This window comes from Puma concolor, chromosome F2 (genome assembly GCF_028749965.1).
Source record: "Puma concolor isolate L17-30 chromosome F2, mPumCon1.1.hap2, whole genome shotgun sequence".
NCBI lineage: Eukaryota > Metazoa > Chordata > Mammalia > Carnivora > Felidae > Puma > Puma concolor.
In genome coordinates, this window is record NC_141684.1 from 75,058,927 (window position 1) to 75,085,186 (window position 26,260).

General features: G+C 43.8%; 1 long non-coding RNA gene across 1 annotated transcript in view; it reads right to left on the reverse strand.

Moving 5' to 3' along the window:
- Window positions 1–365: 365 nt before the first annotated feature.
- The window catches only part of LOC147572115 (uncharacterized), a 390,805-nt gene continuing 364,910 nt past the window's right edge, over window positions 366–26,260 (reverse strand). Inside the window, exon 3 of the long non-coding RNA XR_015246584.1 lies at window positions 366–445. This is a non-coding gene — a long non-coding RNA (uncharacterized LOC147572115). The remainder of the gene's footprint in view (window positions 446–26,260) is intronic.

The window sequence follows — 26,260 nt, forward strand, 5'->3', positions numbered from 1 at the left end:
TTGGGAACTCGTGTGTCTTTTCATGCGGAAACGACATTCATTATCCACTTCCTTCAGGTACCAGTCCAAGCTACAGTTATGAAGAGAAAAAAATTACGGGCATAGCTCCAAAGAAGGCACTCAACAAAGGAGAGGCACTCAAATATTTCCATCTTTTTCTGACTCTTTGTATATCTGGCTCTGCTTTGGCCTTGACCTCATCATTTACAGTCTCGGGGATCTGTTGAACACAGCTTTGAATCTCGCTCCTTAATTATGTAGACCTTTCGTGTTTATCAGTTTGATAAAGCTCTGTGCACGACTTTAGCGAGAGACGTTGATAATCTATTTATTTAGGACATATTAGAAGGCATACGTACCTCTCATTTGTCCTTTAAAGGTAGAACTATCTGGAAGAAGCTGATTAGACTCTAAGGAGGTAGAACTGACAGAGTTGGAGCTGACGCTAAAAAATACAATTTAATAAGAATTAATTCATTGCACAGATGGGGACATTTTTGTACACAGGTTGTCTGTTCTCCTAAGACTAAAATCTACTCACTCTGGATGTTTTTCACCCACTAGGTAAAAAAGGAATAAAGACACACTTTAAATAAAGGGAAAAGAGTATTAGGGTAACATAAAATTAATCTGTAATAATTTGCAGTTTATAACAGTGAAAATTATGAATCAAAAATTTAGAAAGCAATCAAAGACAAAACAACAAATTATTAATGCAATACATTTGAGAATGAAACCATGTGCTAACAACTACATGAAGTTCGAAATAACATACAAAACAATAAAGAAATTCTTTTAAAAAATCTAATGATGACAACTAATATTTGTATAGCAAATGACTGTTTGAAAAATGACACTTATCTCTTAGATTCTGCAGTGCAGAGGCCCAAGTTCACCTCACAGATGAAATGACTGCCACACAAAAGACCTTGAGATCTTTGAAAATTTGACTTTTTCAAATAATCGTGTGTCTTATTTATACAATTTTTAAAAATGTTTATTTATTTTTGAGAGAGAGGAAGAGAGAGACAGAGCATGAGCAGGGGAGGGGGCAGAGAGAGAGGGAGACACAGAATCCGAAACAGGCTCCAGGCTCCGAGCTGTCAGCACAGAGCCCGACGCGGGGCTCGAACTCACCAACCTTGAGATCATGCCCTGAGCCAAAGTCGGACGCTTAACTGACGGAGCCACCCAGGCGTCCCTCCTGTGTCTCATTTATGAATTTCTTCATAATGTTCCCTCTGAGTGCAAACCTTTCCCCTTTATTTCTTTACCCCAAACTTCCCATCTAAGTGTAAACGTGGCTGCAGCCGACACAGAGCCCAGGGGCACTCACAGTGGGCAGGGGGCACCCAGGGCGTCTCCCCCACCTCGAGAGCACTAAGGCAGCTTCTAAATCAGTGAGATCAACTCTGCCCAAAATTTGGCCCTTAGCACTGCGGGCTGAAAAACACGATGCCGTCGATGTGTTAGAGGTGCTGCTTCATGCTCATAAAATTGGCCAGCATGCGATGCGTTCGTTTGTAGTGAGACACATTGCTCTCAAGGGAAATGGATGTTCGTTCTGATCTGACGAGTACGGGAGAAGGCAAAGTGCAAGCCGTCTTCTCGGTGGTTGCCGGGCTCCCAAGCGGGATAGCGTTGGGTTCCGCAGCCTATTGTGCACGTGGAGACAATCAAGTCAGGACGCTCTGGTTGACCTGAGAGAGCATCTTCTCCCCACGGCGTGCTTGGATGGAATCTTCGGGCTACCTTCTATCCAGCCAGTTTCCTTCCATTTGTATAATCTTTCTGCAGGCAGGGTGCAATGTGATGAATTAAGCTTCTTTTTTAGTAATTGCATCTCAGTTCTGTCTCCCAGGAGTTAAATCCCGGATACACTGAGGTCTGAGATGCTCCTGAACGTGTCAGCTAGGCACTTACGAATGCAAGTCGTGAAAGACACCTGCTTTGCGTGAAAATTTTTATTTTTTTAAGTTTATTTATTCATTTTGAACTGGGGACAGAGAAAGAGAGAATGCGAGCGAGCAGAGGAGGGGCAGAGAGAGAGGGGGGAAAAAAATCCCAAGCAGGCACCTCACTGTCAGCGCAGAGCCCGATGTGGGGCTTGAACTCATGAACAGCGGGATAATGACCTGAGTGGAAAACAAGTCAGACGCTTAACCGACTGAGCCACCCGGGTGTCCCTGGACATTACAGTTTAAAGCCCAAAGGCCAACTTGGTTCCCTAGTTCTTAGGGCTTCTCACACATACAGACACAGAGGAAAACGGAACAGGTGCCTGTGTAGCTTCCAGGGTCCCTTTCTGTCTTTACATTTTTGGCACCTTTCCATCAATGGGATCGTTACTAATGTATATAAATCACTTGCTACCTGTAGAGATGAGTAGACATTCGGCTGACCAAAGAAAAAATCCGGAGACTTCCCGGTGGGCATTCTCTGAGGCTGGAACTTGAACCCTTTCTGACTTGCCTTGTTCCAATATGGGATGGGACGGGCACATTCAATTGGGAGGACCAGAAAATGGCCCCAGTGTGTTTGTAATTCTTTGTCCCTTCGTATGGAAATTTTACTCTGCCGCACTTTCTCACCCTTGCAGTCTTCTGTGTATTTATCTCCTCGAATTATCTTTTCTATATACTGTTGTGACTGAAATCATGACTTTATTCCATTAAGTCACCAAAAAATTAAATAGAAAAGTCTATCAAAACACAGCCGTCAGCTAAAGTTTTATTCTGTGGAAGGATAAAAGCTATTCCATTTTAATAATTGTAATTTGTTTCTGCCACAAAGATTCATTTGTGATCGTTCCCTTTTAAATTTGAAAGATACTCTCAACGATGCCATTTAATATCTCTCTTCTGACTGATTCTGTTATCGGCTGACGCACAGATCCTGTAGCCTAGGAAACCTGAAGCCGGCCCCGACAATATAAAGTGTCTGAGCTTTCTTCGTTATTCCGTCTCTGACTTATTTTATGAAAACTGGTAAGTCACTTAACCACTTTCTGCCTACGCGTCTGAAAAAGAAGTTGGCTACCTATTGTCAACAAACATAGCGTGCTCTTTATCTGCTGTGCATCAGAGATAAAGAGTGTTCTCTGCTCAGCGGGGGAGGCAAGAATCAAAAGACAGAGAACAACCCAGCAGTTAATGATATTCTCCGGGTAAAAACATCTTCTGTAAATCGTGTCTCTAGAACGATGATGTCAGATGCCAAAGGCTTTTAAAATGCTGTCAAAATCAGGATCAACTTTACTGTTTATTTTCTCGTTTTTCAGACAGGTGTTAGTGAAGCTTCTTTCCTTCCCAGGTTTTTTTTTGGAAGTCCTGATGGCCAGGCTTCCACTCCCCCAGTGCAGGGTCCCAAGGCGGCCTGCCTTCCCCCAAGCAAGGCTGCATCCCGGAGTGATCGCAGCGTGTGAACTCAAAGAAGCCAGAGACTGTTCCATGGTTAACCCAGGCTGACCTCGGTTCAGATCTCAGCTGGGCTTGTTATCAACCCATCCTGTGACCTTGAACAGGTTCAGTTGTCTCTTGGAGCCTGGGTCTCTTCATCTACAAAATGGGGGGTAATTAACAGGAGTTGATGTTAAACAAGAATCAAATGAGAGTATGTGTGAAAAGCAGCCAATACAGTGTTTAGCATAAGGTAGGCATTAAATAACTGATAAGCATAAATGTGGAAAGATCGAAACCCTTTCCCATTTATTTCTACCACGGCCTTAAATAACAAACTCCTGGAGGGCTGTTGGTCCCTGACTACGGATGGGCCGTTGCCATGTGATGTATCCTGTAAATTTCCCAGGGACTGAAAGCAAGCATCTTTGTCCCCGCCTTGTGTATTTTGACATCCCTTGAAAGAGCCCCTCCTGGACTTCCTCACCGTCGTTCATTCCTATTTCCCACACGCACCGCATCAAGATTTTCATTTTAAAAATGATGAAAAATTGGGGCATCTGGGTGGCTCAGTCGGTTGAGTATCCGACTTCTGCTCAGGTCATGATCTCATGGCTCTTGAGTTCGAGCCCCACGTCGGGCTCTGTGCCTACAGCTCGGAGCCTGGAGCCTGCTTCGGATTCTGTGTCTCCCTCTCTCTCTGCCCCTAACCCACCCGCATTCTGCCTCTGTCTCTATCAAAAATAAATAAACGTTAAAAAAAAATACTCTCCATTCAATGTCTTCATTTCTCTGCTTCACCTCCCCTGCCCTGTTTCTCTTGACCTGCTGGGAGTCTAGATCAATAGCAGAAAATTAAATTTCATTTGTCATGTTATGCCACCATTTGTGATGATGCATTTTTACAGAAAAAATAGCAGGAAGAAAAAGATCTTTTACTGACTTTCCAAAAGTTGCAGATAGCTGATTAAACAGCTAGTTCACCATGTCCTTTCTCTTTTAGCTGGAAATTAAACTGATGTAGATTTTTCTTGGCACGTAATAACAGTAATATCCTGGAATGAGATGGAGTGAGGGAATCGGTTTCAAAATACATCTCTAAACTAGAGAAGAATGTCTTCCCGTGTTTGATTCTTTATGCTTTTTTATCACGGACTGAGTTCAGATGAGAACTCCGAGAGAACAGGGAAGGATGTCTGAAACTGGACACAAAGACCGTAAGACGGGGCGGTTAGCATCCCAGCAGTGTGGTCTTCTAGACATGGAACTGGAGAGGCAAGGGTCCCGTCCAGATAAATCCTTACACGCTCCTCGGTGTTAATTAGAAATGATTTGTGTCTCTCTGCTGTGTTTCCTCCATGTAAGAATTAGTTTTCTATCATGGGAAAATTTCCACTGTCTTCCACGAAGCTCCTACCTATGGAAATAAATGAAGACTGGCCAACGGAGAAAGGGGCAAAGCCTTTGCACTCAGAGCTTGCTATGGGAAGGGAGACAACCATCATCTTCTTTGTTTCAGAGACACTCAACGGCAGGTAGAGGAGGGAGAAAGCTTTATAGAGGAACAAAAAAGAAAGGCTCACATGCGCCCTGATTGGAGGATGTTGGCCAGGGGAAGCTGTAAACAGCTGACTAGAGGTGGGGGTGTCCTGTGTGATTGGTTTGTGGTACATATTTGGCTTTTTCTGCTTGATCCTAAGTTAAAAGTAGAGACAGCAATTAAAAAGACTATCAATGATTAATCAAGTCTTGGCCATTTGGGGTCAACTGTTTCAAGGGGTATTGTTTGGCTCCCTGGGTTGTTACTAGAACGAGTGGTCTGACTTCCTACAAGTCTGACTTGTGGATAGCAGGTTGGATTCCTGGCCTGTTGCTACGGTTGATGGGTTGGCTTCCTCAACCTGCTGCTAAAGATTTGGGGTTAGGGCTCTAATTTTATATACAGCTTGGCCATTGTCCCCGTTGCATCTTTTGGGGAATCAGCTCGAAAGAAGTTATCCTTGGGTAATATGTGTTCTGAACCCATTTTAAGTTCCCTGGATGACAGATGCCCATTAAACATCCTTTCAGCATAGGGGCGCCTGGGTGGCGCAGTCGGTTAAGCGGCCGACTTCAGCCAGGTCACGATCTCGCGGTCCGTGAGTTCGAGCCCCGCGTCGGGCTCTGGGCTGATGGCTCGGAGCCTGGAGCCTGTTTCCGATTCTGTGTCTCCCTCTCTCTCTGCCCCTCCCCCGTTCATGCTCTGTCTCTCTCTGTCCCAAAAATAAATAAACGTTGAAAAAAAAAAAAAAAAAAAAAAAAAACATCCTTTCAGCATATGTTACGGGGAGGCAGAGCATGAAGGGTAGGCTGAGATCCGGGACCCAAAAAGAGGGTCAAACTTACACACACAGGTTACAATCATGGGCAAAGTACTAAGTGAAAAATAGAGAACGTGTATCTACAGCAGGAGGAGACTCAGGTATAACAAATTTTTAGGAGGCTCGTGAGGAAGAGGCCTCCAGTATATCCGACTGAGACACGCCAGCAGAAATAATGGAGAGGTAAACTCAGCGCAAATAGAGGGAAGGGCTTGCCAAATATCAGAGCTCCCTGACGATGCCATGAAACACATTCTGAAGAAAGAGGTTTCTCTCCATTGCTGGGCCCTGACAGAGGTGGTCACCTGCAAAGATTGCTGTGGAAGGAGGTCATGCAGAGGGACAGAGGGTGGCCTCTGATTCTAGGATGATTATACAGATCTAAGCGTGAAGGCAAGCCTTACTTTTCCCAATAAGTAATGAATAGAATTGAAAGGAAAGTGGCAATTGGATGGTGATGTGGAATACGCGACCAATAAATTACCAGGTCATAAATGGCAAGAGAAAACATTGGGGAAATATATCGAATAAGAAGCCAGGCTCAAAAGAGGAGGTAGGCAGGAGGGAGTGTTATAGAAAGACAAAGGGAGAGAAGAAGAGATGACATAGAAAGAGGAAGGATGAATAAATATGAATAAACGGTGTGAAAAAAAAAGAAAAGACACAGCCGGAAGGCAGCATAAGAAAAGTCTAGTGGCTCCTTGGAGAAAAACACCAGGTGCTTGTCCCTGTGAGTGTCAGGTGCTTGGTCACCTCCCATACATAAAGGACAGTGGAAATCTGAGTAGGTGATTATGCATCCATGATTTGTGAGCCTGAGCCTTCCTGTTTGCCATTTAGGTGGATTTCTGGGGGAGGTGGGGGTCGGGGGGAGGGGGAAGGAATGCAATTCTAGAACTCTAGAGACAATCATCATGTGGGAATTTACAAGCTACAGAATTAAGTTTCACGTTGAATTACTGCCATTCTGCCAGCCAACTGTCTTCAGGAATTTTATTTATTCTGCTTTTACATTCCCTAATTACTCATTATTCTCCATGATTAGTTGAAAGAAGAAATACACATCTCAGGCATCCTATTTCAGGATGCAATCCGAACAGGGCAGCACGGTTTTAGCCTGAGCAAAATGCAAGGCAAGAGAAGTCCTAATATTTACTGTGTGTTGGGCCAGGCACCGTGCCAGACATTCTATAAACAAACACTGCTTCATTTAATCCTCTCAAAACCTCCTAGAAGGATATTATCATCCCAGTTGTTTAAGTGAAGAAAATGAGACTCATGTGGCCTAGTAACTGAGAAAAATAAGTTAGCTAGTAATGGGCAGTTCCAGGATTTAAAATCATATTTATATGACCCGAAATCCATAAGGGACAAAACCACAAACAAATCAATAATGCATATTTATATACACCTTGACCAATAATTGAAAAAAAATTAACATTTGATACGTCAATGAAACCCAGAATGTAAATTTCAGCTTTGTATTTCACTGATAAGGAGATGAGACCTATTTTTTTTAACCAAAACTTGGTTGTATGTTCTGATACCGATAACAACTGGTAAACCATCATAGGACATTTTGTGGATTTTTTTTATAACAACGGGTAGGTTATTCAGAATCTCATACGGCAGAATATTCCATTGAGAGCCACCACGTATGTTTTCTGATTCACAGGTTAGTCATGAAAGAATGAAAAGAATCCTTCCTCTTGGCAACACCCTCTCTCCTGGGAGAAGAGATGACCCGTGTGCTTATTGCCAAGGAGAGTTGACATTTCTTGGTATGTGTCAGGGTGAAAAAAAGGTTTCTAGGCAGAGCTGACTCTCTGAAAAGTGGGAAATAACAGCCTTTGTTGTAGAACACTTAAGTCCAGGAGGAAATGAAGCTAGTCTGTCCCAGATGTTCTTCAAAACTTGATGAGGGAAATGACCCCACCCCTGTGTGGTAGTTATTAGAGCTATTGACCGAACATTTGAGGTTCTCCGTCCAGTCACATGGTAGGACAGCCATTCCTGGCCCTGTGGAGTCAGATGTGGTCATGTGACCTGTCTGACCAAGGAAATATGAATGGAAGTACAAGCTTTAAGATCCAGTGTGGGATCTGCATTGCTCTCTTCCTTCTTTGATTCTTACCAGTACGTTTCAAGAGAGTGGCTGCCGAAGTAACGTAGATCCTACAGAGAAGGGTGTGGACAGCAGAGCCCTGGGCAGGCCTGCAATAGACATAAGGCATGAGCCACAGATAGATGTTGCTTGTTTTAAACTACCGAGATTTGGAGGTTGATTGCTACCCCAGCGCAACCTAACAGACCATGATCGATACACTCTAGAAAGCTGGATACCTTGGTCAAGGACAGGGACAGCCACACTTGTCAGCATGCATGTGGATGGTGAGGAGTGTGTGAGCGTAACTACATCGTGTCCCTTAAGCACCCACCTACTGATGAGGAATGCTCGCTAGGCGAGGCTGTAGGGAACAAGAAGAATCTTAAGTGGAGAATATACGATCAAATAGAGCAGGAGAGAGAGGATATGAAATACCAGTAACATTGAAGGAAGCTAGAAATCAGTCCCAAAAACTGCCTGCCACTGTTTGCCAAGTAAGTCATGAAGTTCACAGGCAATCATGGCATTTTATAGATCAGGAGCGGATCAGGTTCAGAGACAAAAAGAAACTGTCCAAAGACACACGGCCAACATCCTGATTCCTAATCTGTTTTCTCCCTTTCCCTTTTCAATTTTTTTTTATATATACACGATTTTTTATTGTTCTTTTATTCCACATTGTCCTTCTGGTTTAGTTTTCGTTCTTACAGAGGTACAGCATTAGTAGTTTTCCCAGCAAATGTCTATAGGCAGTAAACTTTTTGAGCCCTGTGTATATTTTTTTCAATTGCCTTTACCTTGCCTTCACAACTTAAGAAATATTTTATCTAGGTTTACAATAATTTTTCTTTAGCACTTTGAAGATGTTATTTGGTTGCCTTCTGGAATCTATCCCTGTAGATGAGAATTATGCCATGAATCTGAATTATTCAATAATTTTGAATTAATCAGTTATTCCTAACTTGATTTTCCTCTGTGGAGAATTTCCATATTTTCTCTTTGTCCTTGATAATCTTGAATTTCAACTAGGCTAAGTGTAGAATTTTAAAAGATCTCTTACTAGACTGGTCTTTTCCTTCTGAAATCTGTCTTTCCTAATTTCTGGGAAATTAAAGGATTAATTAATGGTTTAATTAATGAAAGGATTAAACTCTTGGTCTTCATTTCTTGGAATATTATCTTTCCACTTATTATCTCTTTTGAGCACAGCCATTTGATACAAGTTAAAATTTCTCATCCTGCTCTCCCTCCAAATTTCTTCTTTAATTTCCATTCATTATTTTACCTTCTCATTACATTTTGGGTTATGTCCCTGGCAATTTCTCTCGTCTGTATTCCAGTTAACTTGAGCCCCCTTCCACTTTGTCCCCTTCATTGATTAATGGATCTGTTTGCATTAACTTTTTATTTCAACTACCATAAGTTTTTCCTTGGTTCCTTACTTGGTCCATTATTATTTTATAACCTCCTGTTTGTATTATATATAAATCATTTTTTTTTTCTTTTTAAATAGTTTGCACAGACTTTTAAGTCTTTCTTTGTCTGCCTAATTATTTCTAGTTCTATAAATGCCCAATATCTCAGTTATAAGTCTCTGGATTTTCTTTCCCGATGTGTTGCAGTTTGAAGTTGTGACTTTGTCTTCAGTGGGAGTTATGTCTCATGACAGTCAAACAAGTGTCCTGCATGGAGAATGCGCTATAATTTTGCCTGACGATGGGCCTACAATTGTGGCTTCATGATCATGTTTACCAAGATCCTATAGGGCTCTTGAGTTCGATCAAATTTTCTTTTTTAAAAAAATATTTTGTACTTTAATAATTTTATTATTTATTTTTGAGAGGGAGAGAAAGACAGAGAGCGTATTTTTGAGAGGGAGAGAAAGACAGAAAGCGAGAGAGAGCATGCGTGCACACACACACACACACACACACACACACACGAGTGGGGGAGGGAGAGAGAGAGAAAGGGAGAGAGAGAGAATCCCAAGTAGGCTCCACGCTGCCAGCACAGAGCCCGAAACCATGGAGATCATGGCTTGAGCCAAAATCAAGAGTCAGACGGGTAACTGACTGAGCCACCGAGGCACCCCTCAAATCAGGTTTTCCGCTGGTTTTTCTTGACAGTATTTTACTCATGGTCTAGGGCCAGAATCTGCTCATCTGGGGGCATCTTCAAGGTACCCAGGTTCACATAGTTTGCTCACTCCTGCTACTTGCTAGTGTGGACACGCCGACTGGTAATGCTTTTGTTTATTTCTAATTGCTCTGAGAACTACTCAGACCCTACTCCAACATGCTTCATGTCCCAGACAGGAATCCCAATGAACAGGATGGGCAAAGAATAGAAACTTAGAAAGGAAGTCATGTTCCACTATAAGGAGCTAACATCATGGGACCGGGCTCCAGGGAAATACCAGACTTAGAGGTAACTTGTCAGGCAATAACATTGGTGTTTTTTATTTTATTTTTATTTTTTTCAACGTTTATTTATTTTTGGGACAGAGAGAGACAGAGCATGAACGGGGGAGGGGCAGAGAGAGAGGGAGACACAGAATCGGAAACAGGCTCCAGGCTCCGAGCCATCAGCCCAGAGCCCGACGCGGGGCTAGAACTCACGGACCGCGAGATCGTGACCTGGCTGAAGTCGGACGCCTAACTGACTGCGCCACCCAGGCGCCCCAACATTGGTGTTTTTTAATTGAATAACACCTGTTTGCACCCAAAGTAGTAACTATACCGATTAGGGTAGCAATGCCGGCTAGAGTTATTACACAATATTCTGATTCTAGCGTTTGCTAGTGTATACTTGTTCGGATTGTTGACTGGGACATAGGCCTGGGTATTTCCCACCTCTACCCCATGCAAGATGTGCTGTACCTTAGAGGGCTGTGACAACAACTAGATGTAATGAAATAAATTAACGCATGCACACTGTCAGAATGGAGTATTATAAGGGAATTTCAGCGGCAAAGGTCAGAAACCCAATCCGAGCTTGGTTCGTTTAACTGAAAAATCACTGGCTCGCTTATCTGAGAAATCTAGGGGTGGGATGGCTTCAAATGTGATCCTGGTATCATCAGGAGTTTCTCCTTCTGACCCCGAGTTCCATTTCAGTCTGTGTGTCTTTCTCAAGCAGACTGTTCTCAAAGGTGATAAAGTACAAGTCCAGCCAGCATGGGTATTTTTGTAGATAACAAAAGAAGTACTGGGGGTGACCCTCAGTTGGCCAGAACTGGGTCATGTCGCAACCCTGAAAACCATATAAATAATGTATGGCTGGGCCTGGGTCATGAGCTCATGCCCAGAGTTTTGGCTTGGAGTTCAAGTGGGTGAATGGATCCCTCCTGAAGTAAACAGAATCAGGACAAGTGAGGGGTTCTGAGGTTTTGTGACCAGAAAAAAGGAGACTAGATGCCAGTCAGGTGGAAACACTAAGTGTTTGCTATCACCGATGCTACATAAGAATTCACTTCCGTCAAATTTGTTATTATCGTTCTATCGTTAACATTACCATTACTTGAATCAGGCATGTTTGACATCTATCAGTCCGCTTTCACCTCATTTCTCCTGAATTCTCCAGGATTTGCCTGTAGCTGGCTTTATAAGCCCAAGTTCTGACCCATTTATGTTGTAGACGGAAGTCTCTGAAGCACGATACAGTCTAACGAGGAGATTTAGCACTAATTTAGGATTTATAGGTTGGGGGTGAGTCCTGTTATGTACAAACCTGAGCAAGTTATTAAACGGTATCTATCCTTTGTTTTCCCATTTGGAAAAGAGGGCCAATGGGGACAATCTCACAGGGTTGTTCTAAGTTTTTAGAAATAATACAGGACAAATTCCTAGCACTGTGACTGGTCATATAACACTGCAAAAATTTAGACCATTTCGCCTAATTCCTGATACAAAACTAGTGCTTCATAAGTAGCAATTATTGTGGTTGGCATTCCATAACCAGTGGTTGTTTCTGTTTTAGTTTAACTTTAACCATGACCTTGTAGGGCCCAGAGATAAGAGCTAACTATGTTGCTCGTAGTACTCTGGCTCTTAATGGTCTAGCTGCCAATCAGACCTGAGTCTGAGTACTACCAGGTACTCACATGGTTGCTTTCATGGCCACTTGTCCGGTCAGTGCTTCCCCAGGTACGCGAGAAGACTTCTATCTTGGTCTCCATGCCAAAATGTGAACTCTTACCAAAGTGTTTATTACCCTATATTATAATGGCTTGTTTTCTCTCCCACTAGCCTGAAATCCTCATAGGGTAGAGTGGCTTCCCCAGTACTTAGCATGCTGTCTAGCAGATAATAGGCTACCAAAAGACATTTGGTGAATGACTGAATGACTCAATCAATGAATTAATAAGTGATTCTCTAGTGTTACCAGAACACGATTTTCTGCCACCGGGGCCACACATTTTTGATCTCCAAGGGCCACCAGTTACCGAAACCACATCTGATTTCACCGCACCCTTTGGGTACCAAACGTCCTGTGGCTGTATCCCTTGGCTCTTATCTGATCTGTGCCAGGGAGTTGAGTTCGGGCAGGGGTCATTATCTTCCTCCCTGGACACAGAGGCCTCACGTTCCACATCAAGTTGCAGCAGTACGTGTGTGCCTATTGTGTATAGGCTTTCTTTGTTTTAGAAACCACTTTGGAAAAGACCTTCCCACTGTAATTTTCAATACCGCAGGAATCTGACACTGTGCCAAAGATATTAAACATAATTAGAGTAGCTCTTACGTGTTTAGTATCGCGCCAAGAACATTTTTTCCTCAAAGGTATGTTGATTCGAATGCCCTTCTGCGTAAAACTAATTGACATCAAAGTTACGTCTGATGTAAGCAAAATCATTTACATTATTAATTCCTCATTAAGACTTTCTTCTAGGGTGGGCTTGGGATCCATGATCCCCAATGCAACTTAGGAATAATTCATATAAATTAAGAGTTTTCAACAAGTTAAGAGATGAGATTACATGATGTCTTAGAAAGGATAGTTGCTACATGCAAGTCTAGAAATTTGAAGTATTTTCCTTTAACTGTCATTAATTATATCTATATATGCCATATACAGCTAGCTGCAATGACGGTTATCTAATGTCATTGAGTTTGGTGTTGACAGTTTTATTTTTTTTTTATTTTTATTTTTAAAAAAAATTTTTTTTCAACGTTTTTATTTATTTTTGGGACAGAGAGAGATAGAGCATGAACGGGGGAGGGGCAGAGAGAGAGGGAGACACAGAATCGGAAACAGGCTCCAGGCTCCGAGCCATCAGCCCAGAGCCTGACGCGGGGCTCGAACTCATGGACCGCGAGATCGTGACCTGGCTGAAGTCGGACGCTTAACCGACTGCGCCACCCAGGCGCCCCTGGTGTTGACAGTTTTAAAACATCATCGCAAATTTGTTCTGTATTTCCGTGTGCTTAGATGGTCAGAATTTCAATTTTTCAGTTACAAGCTCAACAAATGGGATTCCATTAAAAAAATTTTTTTTAATGTTTATTTATTTTTGAGACAGAGAGAGACAGAGCACGAACAGGGGAGGGGCAGAGAGAGAGGAAGACACAGAATCTGAAACAGGCTCCAGGCTCTGAGCTGTCAGCACAGAGCCTGATGCGGGGCTCGAACTCACCGACCGTGAGATCATGACCTGAGCCGAAGTCGGACGCTTAACGGACCAAGCCACCCAGGCGCCCCAGGATTCCATTTTATATTTATATACTAAATTTCTCCTCAAGTCTTTGCAGAAAATGTTCATTCCCATACACGCAAATAAGGCTAGGAGTTGCAGACAGAAATATGGTCAAGGTCCAGTGAAATATTATTATGCCAAGTCAGTAATGTCTGTAAAATAATTAATACTTTTTATTTAGCTTAAACCTTTTTTTTTTTAAATACCCCGTCAATGAACTTTACTGCTGCACATGTTTTGAAGGTGGTATAAGAACGCTTGTTCTCTGCCCCACAGATAACGTACTTTGTCAAGACACCAGGCTAGCGTCTGATGGGGTTCATGTGGATTTATGGAAAGGCAGGCGGCACCTTTAAACAGCACAGGCTAAAGCTGTGACATGGGCAAATGGTCTGCGGAGGAAGCCAGGCTCACCTCCTGAGCAAACGCACCCCTCCCCTCTTGGGAACTGTCTCCATCCACCTGCTCTTTGCCTGCATGAGAGGTTACGTCTCAGCCTCCGCGTGTCTCCTGAAGGCATTGGTACAGACTCATACCTGACACATACCTGAAATCGATCTTTAAACCTAGAACTTTAGAAGGAAAAGAGTAAATTACGGGGAACGAATCCAATATTAGAGAATTTAACCCATACAGGTTGCTTTGACAGCTCAATTTAAGGCATCTATGTGCTAATGTGTCGTACATAGATATATGCATACGTGTGTGTGCATGTGTCACAGACATTACATAGACACAAAACAAATTACTATCGTAAGTGTGCCTTGTAATAGTGATTCTTCGACTTTGGCGAAAGGACCCTTTTAAAAATCTGATAAACGATATGGACCTTCTGGGTCGGAAAGCTTTCATTTACCGAAAATTTGGCCACAGGGGAGTCACAGAATCCTTGACGCAGAGAAATGAAATAATCATCACATGTGTATACATACTGTCATATATTCTAGTGTCACCAGAGGAAGAGATACTCACAAGATTAAACACCAAAGTAAACGCCAAGAATGTCCTCTGCTACTGTTTTCCGATTAATGGTGTCTGTTGTGATTGTATGAAATGGATCATTAATGGTGTGGCACAAAGTAAGAGAGGGAATTTAATTCTCTGGCATTGTGGAGAGAAGCTTGGATTACATAAATTTTTTAAGTTTATTTATTTATTTTGAGAGAAAGAGAGAGGTAGAGAGAGAAGGAGAGAGAGGAGCCCAAGCAGACTCCACACCGTCAGTACAGCGCCCAACGCGGGGCTCGAACTCACGAATCGGGAGATCGTGACTTGAGCCAAAATCAAGAATCGGATGCTTAACTGACTGAACCACCCAGGCACCCCTATAAAATTTTGAAAAAGCTTACTTGTGAGCTAAATTTGAGGACTTTCAGTCCCCAAATGCACAATTGGCAGGCATCACAATGTCAAAAAATTTGGATTAGACTCTTCTATTTAAACGGGCCTCTCACTTTATCTCTTTACCTCAGAGAGACCACAGTCCCTGAGGTGACTCCTGTACCAGGAGCATCCATGGGGCAACAGCTTACTTGGTGGGTAGAAAGATCCGGGGGCTGGGAGATGTAAGAGGGACTTTTGCACCTAATTTCCTAATTCTTCTATTAGAGATGATGCTTCAAGAAACTCACATGCAAACGTACTTCTGAGGTTTATGTAAGATTTCTGAGACTTTGGGTCCTTCACCCACCTGAGTGGACAGCACGAGGTTTTCATCGTGCACACTGGTCCAGCCTCTGGCTCACTGCAGTGGGCTAAGTGCATCGCGGACCCCCCGGCAGCCAGCGGGCGGCAAAGTGAACACGATTTTCCAACACAGAAGACGATACCTGTGCCGTAGTGGAAAGAGCAGATCAGAAAATCAGCTCTTACAACTCCCCATTGCCTGGTCACCTCCCGACTCTGAAGCAACTTTGACAAAGAAATGGCTAGAGCGGAGGCTTTCTGACATACAGCCCTAGCCCCGTATCTAAAGCCATTACCTCTTTTCTTAGCAGAAGATAAACGTTGCATTTTAACTTCCCATCAGCATAAGACACTGATGTGTTTTTGTCCTACAATTTGTGAGAGGATCCTAATCGGTTGATGACACAAAAGGGTAAAACTCAAAAGCGGAAAACTTATCATGCATTTAAAAGGACTTATCTGGGGGCGCCTGGGTGGCTCAGTGGGTTAAGCGTCCGACTTGGGCTCAGGTCATGATCTCACAGTCCGTGAGTTCGAGCCCAGCTCTGTCTCTCTTTGTCTTAAACATAAATAAACATTAAAAGGAAAAAAAAAAAAAAAAAAAAGGACTTATCTGGTGAAGGAAGAAAGTTTCCTAAGTTGTGAGTCGCTTTTCACGGCAAAGTGAAATAAAGAATGGTCCCATTCCCAAAAATGTATCAGTGCCATCGGATTGTGAACGTGATTGTTTTACAATAGTCTCTTCGAGAGAAAACTCATAATGGAATTCAAATTCCACTCTTCCACTGGCCCCTAGGAAGATATTTATCTGTGTACCCATTCAATTCTCATGAAAAATGTGTAACTCGCCGTTGCAATGCATAAAGGAAAACGAAGAGAGACCTTTCCATTTTGAAAGAGGGCATCGTGAGAGTCAAGTACTAAATGATTTCATGCCTCAGTCTTGTTTTCCAACCTCTGCAACATTTATGAAAGACACATGCTCTACCTAACAACGTCTCTGCCTTGGAGTGTCCCGTAACTCAACCCCAGCCTGGGAACTTCTGCAGCATTTAGCTGGGGAGAGCTAATCTCACATGGCTTGCCCCTGTTTCGATTTCATTTTCTTTTCTCTTTGCATCTGAAATTCTGTGTGAAATTGAGTTGATTGTTATCTTTCCTGCCAAGGTTTGTATCTTCCACCTTCAGATATCAGGGCTGATAATTTCATTTGATCAAGCAACGCCCAACTTCTAAATGTTCCAGATCATCTGTTATACACTGACATTTTAGAACTTGAAATGCATTTCCACAGAGAAACAGTGCAATCAAATGGTGCTTATTTTCCTAAGCCTACGCAGATTAATCTGTTAAAGCGTGAGAAAACATAGCGCGAGGTTAAGGTTCCAAAGAAGCCAAGTTTACAATAATTTCTGGAGGAAAAGCGTCTCCAATTCTAGCTGCAGAATCACACCCTGCCCATTAGCCCTTGTGGCAGTAGGAACTGGGACCCCTGGCTCCCGCCGTCTCAAGGACATCGGTGGCAGTTGTCAAGGGAGGGAGGTGGGCAGGTCTGCACAGGGGACACAGATCTCTGGGTAGAGTCAAGGCGTTAGTGATAGGCAAGCTGGGAGGCCACGTTAGGACAGGACTGGGATACAGTAAGAGAACACCAGCCCACCATTCTCCTTTCTTCTTCCTGCCACCCCAGGCCATTTTTGCCCTGTGAAGGTCTCTGAGGGTGGGGTGAGTTCCCTGTCCAGAACAGGTTATCATGCTCTGCCCGGGCCTTCCTGACCACTAGCCTTGATCAGCAGTGTTGCTGCCCTACGCAGGGAGCTATTCATCGTGAGGATACATGAAAATGTTTTAAAATCGAGAGTTCAATCAACTCTTTAGGCTTGGCCTCCGGTCTCACGCTGTGTACATCTTAGCTGCTTGAAGATCATCAACAGCGACTTGCCTGAGCAAGCATTTTGATTTCAAAAGGCATATAAAGAATTAAAACTCTAGATACCAAAAGGCCGTATTGCAAAAATTAGTCCAGTGTGGCGGGGGGATATCAAATTGTGAATCAGGTTATAGAATACACCGAGGCGTATACAGCCCGAATAACCTACTCTTCTCCTATGGAATAACCTTAGTTGTTGTTGCTGTTGTTGTTGTTGTTGTTGTTGTTGTTGTTGCTGTTTTTAAATAACTTTTTATCTTGGAATAATTTTGGATTTGTGGAAAGGCTGCAAAAATAGAGCACAGAGCTTCTGTACCCCCTACCTGAGTTTCTGATTGTCAACATCTAATGTCTTCATGGCACGTTTATCAAAGCTAAGAACCTGCCATCGGCACACTTCTATTAAGTGAATTGCAGGGATTATACGAAGTTTTCCACGATCCAGTTTGGGGTGCAGCATTGCATTTAGTCCTCACATCTACTGAGTTTCCTTGGGTCTGTGATAGTGTCTCAGTCTTTCCTTGTCTTCCAGGACCTCCACAGTCTTGAGGAAGGCTGGCCGGGGTTCCAGGCAATCTGATTTGTTTGTCTTCCGCATGATGAGACTGGGACTATGGAACTGACATCTCATTCTTGTCACCTGTATCAGGGAGTAGGTGACATTCATGTGACATCCCTGGTGATGTCACCAGGGTGAGCAAGCATTCCTCAGGTGTCTCCACTGCAAAATTACCATTTTCCTCTTCCCTACTCTATTATTGGGAAACAAGTCAGTATGTCTAGTCTGTCCCCCAGAGGTGGGGATGGGAGGGAGGGGAGAATTAGGCCCCACCTCCCCAAGGGGGAAGTTCTATTTAGAATTCTTCTATAAGGAAGAGATATCTCTTCTCTCCATTCATTTACTGAGTCAGTCATTTACTTATATCGGTATGGATTCATATTTATTTCATACTTTGGGATTAAGCGAACATAGTTTAAGGGTTTTCAGACAGCCCCCACCTTCTGGACAGATGCCTTGAAGTCTGAGTGGGAACCTGCGCCTTCCCTGCGGAAGGTCCAACCATGAGGCACTGATGAAACAGCGATTCGTGGAGACTTAGTCACTGCCTTTCCCTCAGACACATTTACCTCCAGCCCACACAGCCATTGCTTTTATTACTTGGTGCTGTGTTGGCTATTGGCCACTGCCTCAGCCAGCTAATGAACAGAGAGAGCTGTTCATTACTCACCGAGACACCCTCCGCTCTCATCTCTGTTTTATAAGGGAGCCCGGGTGCACGCCTAATAACAGAATCAAGCGCCTTTCTTTCCTTCCTCTTCTTGAGAAGTGAAGTATTGTATCCTTAGCTTTTATTCCATGGGTAGCAGGGATTTTGACAAACATACTCCCCCAAGTCCAGAAATATGTCTGTTCTCCCAAAGACTCTAGTTGGTCGAATGACGGCCGAGGTGGCCAACTGAGCATCAGAAAAATTTTAAACGAGTTTCATTTGGTTAAAAAAAAAAAAAAAACTAAACTAAAAGGACACAGGTTTGTTTGTATTTCAGTTTTCCAGTTTTATTTTTCCATCTAGAAGGTTTTCATTGTGTACCTTGAACTTTGGAACTTTAGAATGTTGGCACGGACCAAAAAAAAAAAAAAAATGTATTCAGTGCTGGCAATAAGAGGCATTTATTAAGCCCTCAAAGCTTGCTCTGTAAATATCTATTGTGTCAGTCAGAACATGCTGTTTTATATGTTCTGAGACGTAGGGGATGGTTGTGTTTAGGTGATAGAACAAAGTGAAAAAAGCTTTGCTGTTTCCCTGTGGAAATGCATCCAAAGAACCTGTGAGGACCTTATAGGTACAAGAGCCTGACATGAAGAAATGGACGAAAGGATGGGCTGCAGGTGCCTCCTCTGTGCAGAAGGGGTGAAAACACCCAGGACAGCCTCCTCTTGCCCTACCCTCCCTCATCCACTGTCCCATCTCCAGGCCTGCAGCCCCTTGCTGGTTCCAGGCAAGAGCTCGGGCCGCCTCGGGGACATGGAATAGAGACACGGACCTGGTCCGAAACCTGCCCACCTCTTACGACAGTAGAGCTTGGGCAAGCTACGTAAACCTTTGAAAGGCTCAGCAGCTCTATCTGTATAATGGGGCTTAGAGTACCCCTCTACTGGGAGCTTCCATGGTGTAAATGACATGATACACAGTGCTTTGCAGAGGTCCTTGGAAGAGACACCAAGACGGCCAAAGGGACACATGCCTAAAATGGCAGAGGGCACCTGAGCTGAAGATCCTGACTCAGGGTCAGGACCTTAAGGATTTGAGGGTGAGGACTGGTGTCGGCATAAGCGTGTGACCGGATCTCATGCTCCTGGGGGGCTAACTACCCCGGCGTGGTATTGTCATGTGGGGAACCAATGCTGGATGCAGGTAAAGGTCCAAGTGTGAGTCGCCATACGGCAGCTACAGAAAGCATCAGGGCAGGGGGGGGGGGGCATGCTTCTGCAAGATCACGTGACACCTGTGGCAGTAAGAAGCAGCGGAGAATCAGAAGGCTGTCCCTCTTTACTTCCAACAAACCAGTCGTCAACCTCCAGAGCTCTTGTTTCATTTGCTTGTTTGTTTTTGACAATGTGAGAGCGGTATTAGGGTAGGAAAGCCCTCAAAAAAGGTTCTGTTTCCCACTAACTATTCAGGGGATTTGAGCAATAACCCGAGGAAGTAAGAGGTAATGGCATCTTTGTACCCTGAGCTGGTATAAAGTAGTTCATATGCCTTACGTGCCGTCTTGATATTTGAAAGGGCACGACTTCCGGAAATTTACCGCCCCTCCCTGCCCGAAAGCTGCATTCGCTTTTTGTCTGACCTCTGCATCACGGGTCTTTCTCGAACTGCCTAATCCACTTTCTCCAACTGTTGATGGAGTAAACACAGTTCTGAATAAATCTTCAGTGTCACGTCCAGATTGTGGTCAGAAACTACAGAGATCTAACAGAGATACTGGCACTGAGAACCAAACCGATGTAAGCCAAGGAGAAGGATTTTCATAAAAAGGAGAAGAACTGATATCGTTTCCTGGAGGAAAGCAGATGAGCGTCTTCGAGCACATTAACTCCTTTTCATCAGCTCTGTTTAACTCAGAGGACCTATGATAATTTATGGGAACACAATGACAAGTAAATAGGACTCTACTTTTCTATACAAGAAATGTCCTAGTCTGTGGGATAACAGTAATTTTGAGGGTCTGGATGGAAACTCGGGAAAGTGGGGCTGTCAGCAGGAATGAAACACACGGCTAGTGTACCTGTCGTCTCAGTTTCCAGTTTTAGTTGAATAATTCAACTTTTTGCAACGTACCCTCTCATGATGAGCTAAATGCTGCCTCCCTGAAGCGGGCAAAGGCCTTCTCAGGAGCAATACAGAAGAAATCTCCTTATTATTTCATGTAACTGACTTCAAATATTTGCAGGTCGCTGATCATATATACGGTAATAATCTGCCCACCCCCTAAGATTTCAAGTGCAGTCTCTCCCACTCTCCTTCCCATTAGCCTGGTTCTAGATTCTAAGACACACTAATAGAGGGAATTTAACCGGTACTACTCAGGATGCTACTAACTCAGCAACAGCTTATATGTTGCCCTTGCACAAGGCAAATACTTCAACAACAGTGATGAGAGCCCTCAAGATCACACGGACACAGGCAGTGACTAAGAAGGAGTTCAAGTTCTAGGGCGAAGTTCCATGACCTTCCAAAAAATATTCTTAGGCCATTATTTGCATTAGCTGTAAATATACCCAACTGTCAAGATTTTGCTCTGTAATAAAATCAGTAACGCTCTACCTGTGGCGCTTGAAATTTACCGTGAGATGTCATAAACCAAAAGCACACTAGTGGAAAACACTATTTCTCTACACTCAGTACTTCGGGCACCAATGCGAAAGTTTCCATACCAAACAATTTCCAATTCTCTGTGGACATCAACAGGGCATCCCACAGCTCAGTTATGACAGTGACTACTCCCTGGAGGTAGCACAGACCCCTCGGGTTCAGAGGGCTCAATATCACAAGACCACCCTTGACTTCAGATGCCAATTACAAGTCCCAGGTTGTCCCCTGAACTTCTGGCCAACAGCTATAAAAAAAGCATGGCTGCCCATGACCTCTTCTTGGGTTCAGTAGTTTGCTAGGATGGTTCACAGAACACAGGCTGACAGTTTATGTACCATTATTGATTGACCACAAAAAAATATTTTAAAGGATAAAAATGAAGAGCTAGGTGAAGAGTTATATCTAGCAACATCTGGGAGAGTTCCAAGTGAACACAGGAGCTTCGGTTTCAGAGGACGTTTGGGGTGTGCCAACCCCCCCCACCCCCCAGCACATAGATGCATTCTTGCTCAACAACCCGGAAGTTCTCTGAACCCCTGAAGTTACCTAGATGTGATTGATTAAGTCACTGGCCTTTGATGACTGGACTCAACCTCCAACCCCTCTCCCCTCCTGGAAGTTGTAAATGGAGGGGGGGAGGGTGGCTAAAAGTTCCAACCCTCTAGTCACGTGGTTAGTTTCCCCAGCAACCAGCCCCCACACTTGGGAGTTTCTTCAAAGTCACTTCATTAACATAAACTCCACTGCCTTAGAAAAGGGTTTGGTATGAATAACAAAAAATGCTTCTTTCACCTTTACTGTTCAACTCCTGAGCTATTTCAGGAACTGGGGACAAAAACCAAATATTGTAACGAAAGACGTTCCTATCTCTGTTAGCATTTAGGAGATTACAAGGGTTTTGTGAGCTCTGGCCAGGATCCTGGGGTTGAAGACCAAAATATAAATCTTTCTTATTATATCACAATAGCACATGCAGCTAACATACAACTGTTTGAAAATAATAATAAACAGACACTTCCATCTACCCTCAAGCTTATGATACGGAACGTACTTCGATGTTCCCTTGGTACTGTTTCATAATTATTTCCCAGCTTCCCCCAGAGGCAATTGCCATCCCGAATGTAGTTTTTAATTAACTTTCCTTTTTTTACACTTTCACCACACATGTATGTATATATCCAGAAACAATAGCTGAATTTTTTTTTCTAAATTTATATACATGGGATCTTCATACCCCATGTGTGCTTACACGAATTGCTTTTTTCTTTAACATGATATTTTTAGAGGCATGCCTGTGGCTACATCTGGTTCATTGTTCAATACATTTGTTTTTATATCAACTTCACTTTTTACTTGCGTTCGTTTTCAATACAATTTTTTTAGATCAATTTAGCTTTTGACTCGCCTCCAGTTTTTTGCTGTTACGAATCATACCGTGAACACTCTTACATTTGGGTTCTGCGGGACAAGTGCAGGAGTTTCTCTAAGGAACAAAGTGGGGAGGGGGGGCGTGGTGGGTCATTTCGGGTTTTCCTGTTCAGATGCACTAAGAAGGATCAAAAGGCTTTCCGAAACAATTATCAATTTGCAGTCTAATGGCAGAGCTGAAAAGTTCCCGTTAGCTGTGGGGCAACCCTATAGGCTGGAGGCCTCAGCAAGGGCGGTGAAAGAATTCACTCAAGGAAGAACTAAGGAGATGGGAGTTTGCTGACTACACCTCAAGGGAGCAGCAGACCAGACCGAAAAGGAGTCTGGGAAGAGGTAGTGGTGAGGGGCTGTAGTTATGCGGGGAGGGGGGAGAGGTGAGGAGGTATGGGGATGTCTGGAATTTTTCTTTTTTGGTAACTGTGCCCGGGTGTAAGTAACCCATAGGTCAGCTAGGGCCCAGGGTTATTTTGAGGTGGGTCATCTAATGGGGCGGTTTGGATTCAGCCCAGGTATCACTGCGGGCCCTTCTACTTTACTGGGTTTTTCATCGCTGATATTGGTTGCCTGAAGGCACCCTCTGCATTTGCTACAAACTAACCAAACTTCCTCGTTTTAAATACCTGCCCCTGTGGCTGAGGTAAGATGCTTAGTTTGTGTGGTTTTAATTTGGTTACTAATGAGTCTGAGCGTTTGTTGATGGGCCTTTTGTGTTTCATCCTCTCTGAAATGCCTGTCGGTGCGGTGCGCATTATTTATTAACTTTCAATTGGATTGTTGTTTTCTTGACTTTTAAGAGTTTTCATACGTTCTGGATATTGATCTTTTTGGACAATCATGCCCGCCAAATGCCTTTTTTGTTCCAGTTTGTGACTTGTTTCTTCATTCTTGTTGTAGTGTCTTTTTTTTAATTATTAAAAAAAAATTTTTTTTAATGTTTATTTTTGAGAGACAGAGAGAGACAGAGTGCGATCAGGGAAGGGACAGAGAGAGAGGAAGACACAGAATCCCAAGCAGGCTCCAGGCTCTGAGCTGTCAGCACAGAGCCCGATGTGGGGCTCCCAACTCCTGAACCCAAGATCATGACCTGAGCCGAAGTCAGACACTGAATAGACTGAGCCACCCAGGAGCCCCTCTTGTTGTAGTGTCTTTTAATAAATTGATCTTAATTCAGGAATACTTGAGTATACTATTTTCCCTATGATGTGCATTGCCTTCTTAAAAGAAAAAACCCCTAAAATCTAGGTCGTTAAGGAATTCTTTTAGATTTTTCTCTTAATACATAACCAACTGCCCAAGTACCATTTATTGAATACTATATTCCTTCTTCACTGAACTATGACTGCAGCTCTGTAGATGTTGAAGTTCAACATATATCCACATCTATTTTCGGGACTCTGTCATTTTCTGCTCACCAGTTTATATAACCCTGCACCGCTAGCTTCCTGTCTTGATGACCAGTTACTGATTTCTAGAAGGCCAAGTCCTCTCTCCACCCCAGCTACTGCCTTATACTTCTTATTAAAGAATACGTTGGCTCTTTAGGGTTCTCTGCTTTTAAATAAAATGGAGTCAATTTACCAAGTTCCATGCAAAACCCTCCTGGGATTATGCTTGGAAAGTTCGTTAATTCAATCAATCAGTATGGGAAGAAATAACATCCTCACTATAGCGAGTCTTCCTATCAATGAATATGAAATGTCTCCAAATGTCTTTCAAGAAAGATATATAGCTCCCCCCCCCCAAAGGATTTGAGCACCTTTTCCCGGATTGATTCCAGGCTACCCAACCTGTGATGTTCTTTAAAATGATATCTTTGGGGCGCCTGGGTGGTGCAGTCGGTTAAGCGTCCGACTTCGGCTCAGGTCATGATCTCGCGGTCCGTGAGTTCGAGCCCCGGGTCAGGCTCTGGGCTGATGGCTCGGAGCCTGGAGCCTGTTTCCGATTCTGTGTCTCCCTCTCTCTCTGCCCCTCCCCCGTTCATGCTCTGTCTCTCTCTGTCCCAAAAATAAAAATAAAACGTTGAAAAAAAAAAAAAGATATCTTTATGTGCTGGTTTATAACTAAGGGACTTCTCCATCTCTCCTGGGGTGCTGAGGCAGGCGTGTGGCACGTCTGATCAGACCTCCCTCTGCGCTTAGGTCCCAGGCTTCATCTGGGTCCCCAGCCAGGTTTGCGTCTCACAGACCAGGTCGGGGCCAGAAAACAAAAGGGAGGCGGCCCCAAACATGGCTTTTACCCCGTTGAGCTGTGTGCAAAGTCTGCTTTCTGGCTTGCATTGTTCATCTTCCTTTACTCTCAGCTCAACCAACCTGCAAAAGGACATTCTTTGTATTTTTACATCACATCAAGCGGCGTTAGGCATTTTATCCCAGGAGACGCTTTCTGTTTATCCAGTCTGAAATAGAAGGAAGTTATCCCCCTCCTCCACTTTTTATTTAGAAAGGGGGAAAGAAACGACATTATTTGGCATCATTTCCTTAAAAAAAAAAAAAAAAAACAACTGTGCATTTTATTTATTTTGAGAGAGAGAAAGAGCCCGAGCAGGGGAGGGACAGAGAGAGAAGGAATCCCGAGCAGGCTCCGCACTGTCAGCACAGAGCCTGGCAGGGGCTTCTTCCACCCCAGGAACCTTGAGATCACGACCTGAGCCGAAATCAAGAGTCGAGGCTTAACGGACTGAGCCACCCGGGCACCCCGATTTGGCCTAATTTTCTTAATGAACCGTTGATTCCACATTCTCTTTACGTGCTCACACTTTATTTAATTATTTTAAAAACTGCAGGCTAAAGCCATTTACCTGTTCTATTTCTTTTTTTTTTTTTAATTTTTTTTTTCAACGTTTATTTATTTTTGGGACAGAGAGAGACAGAGCATGAACGGGGGAGGGGTAGAGAGAGAGGGAGACACAGAATCGGAAACAGGCTCCAGGCTCCGAGCCATCAGCCCAGAGCCTGACGCGGGGCTCGAACTCACGGACCGCGAGATCGTGACCTGGCTGAAGTCGGACGCTTAACCGACTGCGCCACCCAGGCGCCCCTGTTCTTTCTATATCTATGCTTTGCTTTTCCCCTGAAAACCGGAGACATTTGCTTTCTTCCAGACGCGGGGAGAGAGAGGGAGGGAGGGAGAGAGAGAGAGAGAGAGAGAGAGAGAGAGAGAGAGAGAGAGAGGGAGGAATGATTCTGGGGAAGGAATAGGCTGCATGCCAGCTACTGACTTGCCTCAACTACGCCATTGAAACTTCCCAGCCCTGGCAGGCAGACCTCTCTCGTGAGATCAATCCGAGGGTGGGGTGGAGCAGTTTAGGCCAACCACGTGGCCAGGATCACAGTAAGAAAATGGTTTAATTCTTTCCCATTCCTAACGGTTGCCAACATTGTCAGATTGCACGTTGCAGGCATTTTTGTGCTCCTCAAACTGCATTTTGTTTTTCCATCTGAGAGGCTTCTGCTTCTTCTGCTATTAGCGAAAGACCTACTAAGCAGTGGAGATTTATGCATCGGAAATACCTCTCTTCGAATCTTTTTCTTCTTTTTCCCCTGTTGGCAGACGTACCGCAGTCATGTTAGGGAAATCGGTGTAAGTGGGTGTTTTCAAAGGAGGCTGGAAAGAAACAGTGGCATCTCCGCCCAGCAAAGAACTTGCACCCCTGGTGGCTTAACTGGGACCTGCCTCTGCCACCGCCATGGCTACCCGTTGCCTGAAGGGGGTTTTGCCACCCCGTTGTAACCTAAAGCAACTGCAAATAAATTCTTCATGGCTCACTCAGAGCTCTAAC